This window comes from Vombatus ursinus, unplaced genomic scaffold (genome assembly GCF_900497805.2).
Source record: "Vombatus ursinus unplaced genomic scaffold, bare-nosed wombat genome assembly UNPS02014941.1, whole genome shotgun sequence".
In the NCBI taxonomy this organism is placed as follows: Eukaryota; Metazoa; Chordata; class Mammalia; order Diprotodontia; family Vombatidae; genus Vombatus; species Vombatus ursinus.
The window spans coordinates 3,037,887-3,048,302 of NW_020954719.1; the positions used below are offsets into that span (position 1 = coordinate 3,037,887).

Here is a 10,416-nt window from a genome sequence, read left to right on the forward strand (position 1 = left end):
TTATTTCTTTACTCTCTATTGTTTTTAATAGGAATGGGTGCTATATTTTGTCAAAAAGCTTTTTCTGCATCTATTGAGATAGTCATATGATTTCTACTAATTTTGTTATTGATATGATCAATTATGCTGATAGTTTTCCTAATATTGAAACATCCCTACATTCCTGGTATTAATCCCATATGGTCATAGTGTATCACCCTCAAGATAAGTTGCTGTTATCTGTTTGCTAATATTTTTTTCAAAATTTTTGCATCCATATTAATTAATGAAATTGATCTATAATTTTCTTTTTTTGTATCACATTTGTCTTATTTTTTACAGTTTCTCAATCATCTTGATTCAGTCATTAGTGCTGCTTCCCTCTGAATGAGCATCCTTCTGTAAGTCTTGCCTTTCCTCAAGTAGGCTGTCAGAGTACAGTGGAGCATGGCTGAAGACAGTGGTGATTTTATAGCACCCTGGGCACTTTATGTCCATGAATTATGAGTTCAGACTCTGCACCAGGCGCTTCTTTTTGTGTTTCTGCTTCTCCTTCTTGGGAGAGGGGTGCAGGAGGTCTTTTGTGAGAGGCATGCTGGCACAGGGAGAGCTTCACCACTGGAAAAAAGGATCTATAATTTTCTTTCTCTGTTTTTGGCTCTTTTGGGATTAGGCAAAGAATTAGGTAGGTATCCTGCTTTGCCTATTTTTCCAAATAGTTTATATAGTACTGGAATTAATTGTTCTTCAAATGTTTGGTAGAATTCACTTGTAAATCCATCTGGCCCTAGAGATTTTTTCTTAGAGTTAATGGCTTGTTCAATTTCTTTTTCTAAAATGAGGCTATTTAAGTATTTTATTTCTTCTTTTGTTAATCTGGGCAATTTAAATTTTTGTAAATATTCATCCATTTCACTTATATTGTCAGATTTATTGGCATACAGTTGAGCAAAATAACTCCTAATTATGATTTTAATTTCCTCTTCATTGGTGGTGAAGTTACTGTTTTCATTTTTTGATGTGGTAATTTGTTTTTCTTCTTTTTTTTTTTTAATCAACTTAACCAAAGGTTTATCTATTTTACTATTTTTTTCCTAAAACCAGATCTTAGTTTTATTTATTAGTTCAATAGTTTTCCTACTTTCAATTTTATTGATCTCCCCATTGGTTTTCAGAATTTCTAATTTTGTATTTAATTGGGAATTTTTCATTTGTTCTTTTTCTAGCTTTTTAAGTTGCTTGACCACTTTATTGATCTCCCTTTTTTCTATTTTATTAATGTAAGCATTTAGAGACATAAAATTTCCCATAAAAAGAGACATAAAATTTCCTTTAAGAACTGCTTTGGGTGCATCCCATAAGTTTTGGTATGTTGTCTCATTATTGTCATTCTCTTTGATGAAATTGTTGATTGTTTCTATTATACATTTGACCCACTCATTCTTTAGGATTAGATTATTTAGTTTCCAATTAATTTTTACTCTATCTTCCCATGGACCTTTATTACATGTAATTTTTATTGCATCATGATCTGGAAAGGATGCATTTAACATTTCTGCCTTACTGCATTGGATTGTGAGGTTGTATGCCCTAATACATGGTCATTTTTTTTTTTGTGTAGGTGCCTTGTACCACTGAGAAAAAAGTATATTCCTTTCTATCCCAATTCAGTTTCCTCAGAGGTCTGTTGTATCTAACTTTTCTAAAATTCTATTCACCTCCTTAACTTTTTTTTGTGGTTAGATTTCTGAGAAAGGGTGGTTGAGATAGTAGTATAGTTTTGCTGTCTATTTTTTCCTGTAATTCACTTAACTTCTCCTCTGTGAATCTGGATGCTTGGTGCATATATGTTTAGTATGGATATTACTTCATTGTCTATGGTACCTTTTAGCAAGATGTAGTTTCCTGGCTTATCTCTTTTAATTAGATCTATTTTCGCTTTTGTTTTGTCTGGGATCAGGGTTGCTACCCCTGTTTGTTTGTTTTTTTTTTACTTCAGCTGAAGCATAATATATTCTGCTCCAGCCTTTTACCTTACTCTGTGTGTATCTCTCTGCTTCAAACGTATGTCTTGTAAACAATATATTTTAGGATTATGTTTTTTAATCCACTCTGTTTTCTGCTTCTGTTTTATGGGAGAATTCATCCCATTCACAGTTATGATTACCAACTGTGTCTTTCTCTCCATCCTGTTTTCCTGCCTGTTTATACTTTTCTCTTTCTTTTCACCCTTTCCCTCCTCCCTAGTGTTTTGCTTCTAACCATCGCTCCCTCAATCTGCCCTCCCTTAGATCTAGTCCTTCCCTTTTCTTTCCCTTTTCCCTTCCTACTTCCTCTAAGGGAAGTTATATTTGTATACCTGAGTATGTTATTCCCTCTTTGACTCAAATCTGATGAGAGTAAGGTTCAAACAATGCTTGTTCCCTTCCCTTCTTTCCTGTACTGCAATAGGTCTCTGTGCCTCTTCATGTGATGTAATTTACTCTATTCTGCCTCCCCCTTTCTTCTTCAGGTACAATCCTTTTTTTCACCCTTTAATTTATTATTTTTTTTAGCATCACATCATAGTTAACTTATACCCACACCTTCTGTTTATTTATACTCCCTTTGACTGCCCTAATAGAGATACAGTTCTCGAGAGCCACAAGCATCCTCCTGTGTAAGGATGTACACAGTTTAATCTCATTGAATAACATGCTTGTTTTTTCTTTCTTTTCTGTTTACCTTTTTATGTTTCTCTTGAGTCCTGTATTTAAAGATTAAATTTTCTGTTCAGCTGTGGTTTTTTCATCAGGAATGATCAAAAGACCCTCATTTCATTGAATGTTCATCTTCCCCCCTGAAAGATTATGCTCAATTTTGCCAGTAGTTAATTCTTGGTTATAATCCAAGCTCCCCTGCCCTCTGGAATACCATATTCTAAACCCTGTGATCCTTTAATGTAGAAGCTGCTAACTCCTGTGTAATCCTGACTATGGCTCCATGTTATTTAAACTGTTTCTTTCTGGCCACCTGAAGTATTTTCTCCTTGACCTGATAATTCTGGTACTTGGCTACAATATTCCTTGGAGTTTTCATTTTGGGGTCTCATTCAGGAGCTGATTGGAAGGAATCCTTCAATGCCTATTTTAACCTTGGGTTCCAGGATATCAGGGCAGTTTTCTTTGATAATTTCTTGAAAGATGCTGTCCAGGCTCTTTTTTTGATCATGGCTTTCAGATAGTCCAATAATTCTTAAATTATCTCTCTTGGACCTATTTTCCAGGTCAGCTTTTTTTCCAATGAGGTATTTTACATTCTTTTTTACTTTTTCATTCTTTTGATTTTGTTTGACTGATTCCTGATGTCTCATAGACTCATCAGCTTCCACTCACCCAATTCTAATTTTTAAGGAATTATTTTCTTCATTTATCTTTTGTACCTCCTTTTCCATTTGGCCAATTGTACTTTTTAAGGAGTTTTTTTTCTTCTGTGGATTTTTTTTTCCATTTAGCTAGTTGTATTTTTTAAGGAATTGTTTTCTTCAGTCAATTTTTTCTTTCCTTTTCCAAGCTGTTGACTCTGTCTTGTATTCCTCTTATTTTTTCTCCTAACTTTTCTTCTACCTCTCTTATTTTACCCTTAAAACCTTCTTGAGGGGCAGCTAGGTGGCACAGTGAATAGGGGCAGCTAGGTGGTGCAATGAATAGAGCTCTGGTCTTGGAGTCAGGAGGACCTAAGTTCAAATCCAGCCTCAGACACTTAACACTTGCTAGCTGTGTGACCCTGGGCAAGAAAATATAAAAAATTAACCTAGATTGCCTCACCAAAAAATAAAATAAAACCCTTCTTGAGCTCTTCCAAGTAGGCTTTTTGGGCTCGAGACCAATCCCCTTCGAGGTTTCAGATGTAGGTATGTTGACAATGTTGTCCTCTTCTTAATCTGTGCCTTGATCTTCCTTTTTACCATAGTAACCTTCTATGATCAATGCTCATTTTTGTTTCTTGATCATTTTTTTGGCCTATTTTGTGACTTTTAAAGTTGAGCACTCCTGCTGGAGTACAGGGAGCACTGTCCCAAGCTTTTTGTGCTGGGGGCCAGGGGCCTGGTCACTGGCTTTTTGCACTGGGGCCTCAAGTGCTGGTGGTGGGAGGCTGTAGGGGGTCTGGCAGCTTACTTGGTGCTGAGCTGGGGTCTTAGTGGTGGTTTTTGGCATGTTCTGAGGCCATGTGAGGTTTTTCTCCATTTCCCTAGGGCTACACTAAAGCACTTGGAGATCTGGGCCCTGGAGGATGTCTATTTGCCCTCTGCTGCACTGAAGACTGTGGAAGTCTGGAGCATGGAGGATGCCTACCCACTTGGGGCTACACTGTAGCATGTGTTAGTTCTCAGAGCTGGAGTCTGCCAGCTCCCCTGGCCATGCTAAAGCATGTGGAGAGACCTGGTATTAGTGTTTGCCTGCTCCACCACACAGCAGGATCTCCTGCTGGTTTGCTGAGATAGGGCTCACTGCTGGCCCACTGGGATGCCTCCCATCCTGGACTGCACTCCCCCTTTACCTGAGTAATATGGATCTTTCTTGATGATCCTCCAAGTCTTCTGGGCTAAATGACTGCTTCACCCCATCTTTCTGCTGGCTCCACTATTCCAGGATTTGTTCTGAGGCATTATTTTATGGTTGTTTGTAGTTGAATATAGGAGAGCTACAGTGATTCACTGCTTGTTCCACCATCTTGGCTCCCAGAAGTCCTACCTGCTGCTTAGAGACCCTTAACTAAGGACCAAGGTTATGCTGACCAGAAACCTGATTAGATCTGAACCTGATGCAAAAGAGTTTTCTCACAATTACATGGCTCAAGAAACCCATATGTCTCAACTGAAAACTGGCCCCATAGTGGTCAATCAGTTATTGTTTCCATGTTCTTTTGATTGAATACAGATCTTTGGGGGAGGGGTATACCTCTTTTTCTGATTTCAGGGAATTTCCACTGTTTGTTCTCTCTCTCCCAACTTGCAAAGTCCCTAATCTTTCCTCAAATTAGAAATCAGATTACCTAATTTTGATCTTGGTTAATTCTTTTCTTCTAATTAATTTGTCTTATTTAAGTAATTTTTTTAATGCAAGAAAATCTGTCTCCCCCTATGTTCAGGGTCCAGTGCCAAAGCTAAAGGGTTTTGTCCTGATTTGTTAGGTGATTGACATTCATCGCTTAATAAATTGATATGCTCAGGAGGCTCAAATCTTTGTTTCCTCAGTCATTCATCTTTCACCCACCATACTGGTCAGGCCAATAGCACGCTTTATGTGCAGTACTTTAGCACCCAGGGTAAGACGGTGTATCAGGGCAAGAGGAAGTCTTAGATTTCCTCAGTCTGTGTCTAGATTTAGACAGGATCACCCTCAAACCCATACGGGGACACTCTGATCGCTTTGTCTCTCACTATCCAGTCCCAGGTTGCAGACTGAGGGTGAAGTGAGAAGGGGACCTGCACATAGTAGTGATATTCTCTAGGAAGGAGGCCCTGGGAGGTATATAGAGCAAAGAGGAAATTCAGAGGCCAGCATGAGCTGTAGTGGCAGCAGCAGGAGCAGGAGCAGTGTGGCACAAACCTCAGGGGCAAAGCAGGACCTTACTTCCAATGCCTACCCCAGCTTATATAGGAATAGCCAGGTTGGGGATCCCAGGCCAAAGAGGAGCCTAAAATGCTGCCATTCTGAGGCAACTGAAGTTTCTATTTGACTGATGGGGCAGAATTTAGCAACAGGCTACATTGACTCGGACCCAAACCCAGGTCACAAACATTCAGGGATCAAACAAGGAGTGTGTGTATGTGTGTGAAAAATCAGACTTTGCCTTGGATTGGACCACTTTGAGAACACTGAGAGCTTGTAGGTCCTCCTACCCCCAGACTGTCCCTGAAACCTAAGAGTACCACAACACTCAGTTCTCAAGAAAGCAACAAGACCGGCACAGATATTCCATCCAGGAATGCCACAGAGCCTAGCTCTGACATCAAGTGTGAAGTCATGAAGTAGGCTGGAAAAATTGGCAAATAAAAAAAGAACCCCACCATCATGCAAGGATGCTTGAGATACAAATGCAGAAAGGAGCTATGTAGATATTTTCATCTACAAGCATTGTCTCAGAAAAAACACAGCTTGGGCACAAACTCAAGTAGAATTCCTGAAAGAGATGAAACAAAGTTTAAAAAATAAAATATTTTTATAAGTAGAATGAGAACTCTTAAGGAAAAAAAATTGGAAAAGAAATAAGAATTATGGAAGAAAGAATTGGAAAAGGAATTAACAGCTTGTCACAAGAGGTATAAGACCTTGCCCAAGCAAATGATTTCCTCAAAATGCAAATGGATCAAATAGAAGCCAGTGTCTCTATGAGGCAACAAGAAATATTTTTTAAAAAGGTTGAAAGACTGGAAAAAAAGTAGAAGAAAATATAAGGTATCTGATAGCAAAAACAGCTGACTTGAGAAATGGATTGAGGAGAAAAATCTCAATGACATGACCAATGAAAGGGCTTAAACATCATAGTTCAAGAAATCTTAATTTTAAAATGTCAATTAATATGGAACAAATTTTACTAGATATGACGGCTATAGATGTCACCAGAAAATGTGAGATATGGGTGTTTTGCAGAGAGAAAAGTAGTACTCATTCATGCCACTTATTGGAAAACATATGCACTAGCAGATCTTTGGAACTTGTCTACATTGACTCGGGAAGTAAGTCTTTGGAAGGAGACAATAAGAACATAAACTATTTATTGGGGGGGGGGTTACATATCAGGAATAGTTCATAGTGAGTTCTGTCCTGAAGAGCAGCAATAATGAACAGGAACAGCACCAGCAGCATCAGGACCATACCATCAGTAAGGATGCCTCTGTCGGAGGCACTGATCCCCCTTACCAGTCAGGACCATCTGTCGTAAGATAGCTAAGCATAAGCCTAAGGTCTGAGTTGGCACTGAAATTCACCACGCACTACCACCCTCTCACTGTTTCAGTGTTTCTTGGCCCCAGAAGGCCTCATTTCAAGGCCCATCAAGGGAGTGTTGCCAAAACTCTGCCTTTATACTTTATTCTGTAGCAACTCAATGAAGATTCCCTTTTACCTTTATCCAGGGACTCAAGATGACTGCATGTTAGCTAAATGGCTCCCTTTCTTCCATATAGGGACATACTGTGATTATAAGAAGACATATCGTTGGAAACAAAGAATCGTTGAATTGAGGGGGTCTTGAATTATTTCCCTTGAATATAGAGAACCTATAAGAAGGCAAGAACCTCGGGGCCTGGACAACTATGTTCAGGAGATGAATAAGGAGTGGGTGAGAGTCAGCTGTGTGGTCAACTGTATTGACCCAAGTTGACCCATGAGTGGTTGACCCATGTAACCCATGAGTCTAAAAGTAATCCATCCTTATCAGGTAAGTCTTCTTGGAGACCAGATTTAAGAAACTATTGGACAGAAGAGTTGTCTCCTCTCTTCCTAGGGTAGTGCCAATTCATCACATGCACATCAGAGAGAAGGAATTAAAGTTCTTATGTTTGATTATTTGAGTTTTCTTAGTTCAGCAGCAAGCTTTAGTCTATAGTCCTATAGTCCAGAAAGATCTTGGGACAAGCTGTATGGATTCATGTTATAAGACAAGCATTGCAGTTCTGTTTAAAAGTGAAAAATATAAAAAATGAGTAATTTTGAGCCATTTAGTATGCTCAAACTGCTAGTCACTAATAGTTCTGTGATTTTTTTTAGATTATTATATAATAACAAAATTTAGTAATGTTAATTAAATGTTGATATTTAATATATTTATAATAATAATAAATTACTTAATACCAAACTATTATTTAATAAGTTATAGAATCAATGAAAGGTATAAACCAGGTGTGAACAATAAAATGTTTCTAGCCATTGGATGAAATAAGATGATTAAATGTAGTGGAATTATTCAAAATAATTAAACAACTTCTGGTGTTAAGTATATAAGAGAAGGAGATTTCAACAACAACATTGTTTTATCAATATGTTGCTTAGAGGCTAAGAATGCTCTTTCCCCTGCACCTAACGGTGCAGGTCTCCTTCTCAATCTGCTGGTGGGTAGTATATGGGTCTAGGACCTTTTCTTACCCTAGTTCATAGCCTAGGCCAGGAGTTGTCAAAGCACAGCCTAAGGGCAAAATTTGGCTTGCCACCTGTTTTTGTATGGTCTGTGAGTTGACTGTATTTTTACATTTGAAAATACAATAAAGCTTTATTTTAAAAAATTCAAACTATTCTTGGCCTGCATGCCATTTAAAAGCAAGAGAAAAGCCAGATTTAGCTCATGGGACATAATATTCTAACTCTTGCCTACTTCCTCTTTCAGTTCCTATGTAGCATGTGGCTGTCCAGACCTCATCTCTGTTGTCTGAAGACTTCTCTGTCTGTCTCCTTATGCTGATCTGAGTTGGATATATGACTTACTGTGATTTTTTTCTTCAATTTTCTAATCAGGACTTGGTCTTTTGAGTTTCTATATCTTTGAATAGAGATCATGTTAGCTCATCTGAACTTTTTCCTGCTAATTGGCCACCTTGGCTCTGCCTCCCTCAGGCTCTGCATGTATTTGTGAAAGAATTTGTCACAGGCATTAGGGGAAAATGTTTATACCAACTATGTATACTATACAATGTCTTTAGTATATACTCCTAACAAAAAAAAATCTAATTCACTCTGGTAAATTGATATCAACTGAATAATAAATAAGGAGTGCACTAGTGGGGACTCATAAAAGATAGTACTAGAAAAAACACTAACCTTTCAGTTTTTCCTCTTGAACCCTGAGAGAAGAAGTAGTCAACACCTTCTAGGGCCCTGACCAATCAATTCAAATAGGAATCGGGGGAATTAGGCCCAGAGAGCTGATCCAGGAAAAAATAATAGAAAAGTCACTGATACAAAAATAACTTCAAAGTGACTAATAGATTTGCAAGTCAGTCTACTGTGAAACACTCAATGTTGCTGTTACTACTAATGGCTTCTCTGCTTCTACTCAGACTGAAGAGAAGATAATTACCAATGTATGTAAATGTATGCAAACATTGCCAAATGAATATTGCAAAACAAAAGAAAGTAAATCAACACCTGATGAAACAGAGAAATCTGTGAATTCTCAAGAGAGCATAAAACCACTTTAGGATATTCCCAAATGATTCAAGAGAGAAATTATAACCTTGAAAACAAATATCATATGCCTTCCAGAACCTGACAAATCAAAAAAATGAGCAAAAAATATTGTAAAAAATGATATAACTGCCCAGAACTTCGGAACACAGAAAACACATTCCAACTATGTCATTTAACACATAGATCACTTCCAAAAAGGCAGGGGAGGGGAACCCTATGTTGCAAACTCTAAGACACATAATTAAATCTAACAATTCCAAACAATAAATTATGCAAGCAGCTAGGAAAAAAAACCTTCAACAAAAAATAAAAGGAAATTTGATAACACATGATTATCTGCATCCACCAGAAACCTCAGGAGGGTAAGAAATAATATATTTTAACAATCTAAACCCAAAATGAGGGATGCTGCAAACCTGAGCCTATTCATCAATAAAAAAGGATAAATGTTTTATGAAAGTGCAGTATTTAAAACATCCTTCCTGCCCCCAATAAACTCTAGTCTTTTCATGAGGAATGCCTGCAAGTCCTTTTCTTTAAGAGTCCATTTTCCCCCTGTAGGATTATACTCAGGTGCAGCTAAGTGAAGCAGTGGATAGAGTACAAGGCCTGGAGTCAAGAGGACCTGAGTTCAGATCTGAGCTCAGAAGACATTTAGTAGCTGTGTGACCCTGGGCAAATCATTTAACCTTGTTTGCCTCAGTTTTCTCATCTATAAAATGAGCTGGAGAAGGAAATGGCAAACCACTTCAGTATCTTTGCCAAGAAAACCCCAAATAGGGTCACAAAGAGTCAGACACACCTGAACAACAAGGAATTACACTTAATTTTTCTGGGTAAGTAATTCTTAGCTGTAAGTTTAGATTCTTTGCTTTTGGAATATCATATTCCAAGATCTCCACTTTATAGTGGTGATGGCTAAATCATGTGTGATGCTAATAAAGGTTCCTCAGCACTTAAATTCTTTCTTTGTTTACACTATTTTTCTTTGACCTGGAAGGTCTGAATTTTGGTTGTGATGTTCCTGGGGGTTTTCATTTTGGAGTTTTTTTCAGGAGGTGACTAGTGGATTCATCCATTCCACTTTGCTTTCTGATTCTAAGAGATCTGGGTAGTTTTAAGATTTCTTGAAATGGGATATCTAGGCTCTTTTTTTTTCTTTTCTTTTGTTCATAGCATTCAGATGGTCCAATGATTCTTAATTTTTTTCTCCTTGATCTGTTTTTCAGGTTTGTTGTTTTTGCTATGAGATATTTTCTATTTTTTCAGG

General features: G+C 37.7%; 1 pseudogene; it reads right to left on the bottom strand.

Moving 5' to 3' along the window:
• Positions 1-346: 346 nt before the first annotated feature.
• LOC114029814 lies at positions 347-573 on the bottom strand (annotated as a pseudogene).
• Between the last annotated feature and the right edge of the window lie 9,843 nt (positions 574-10,416).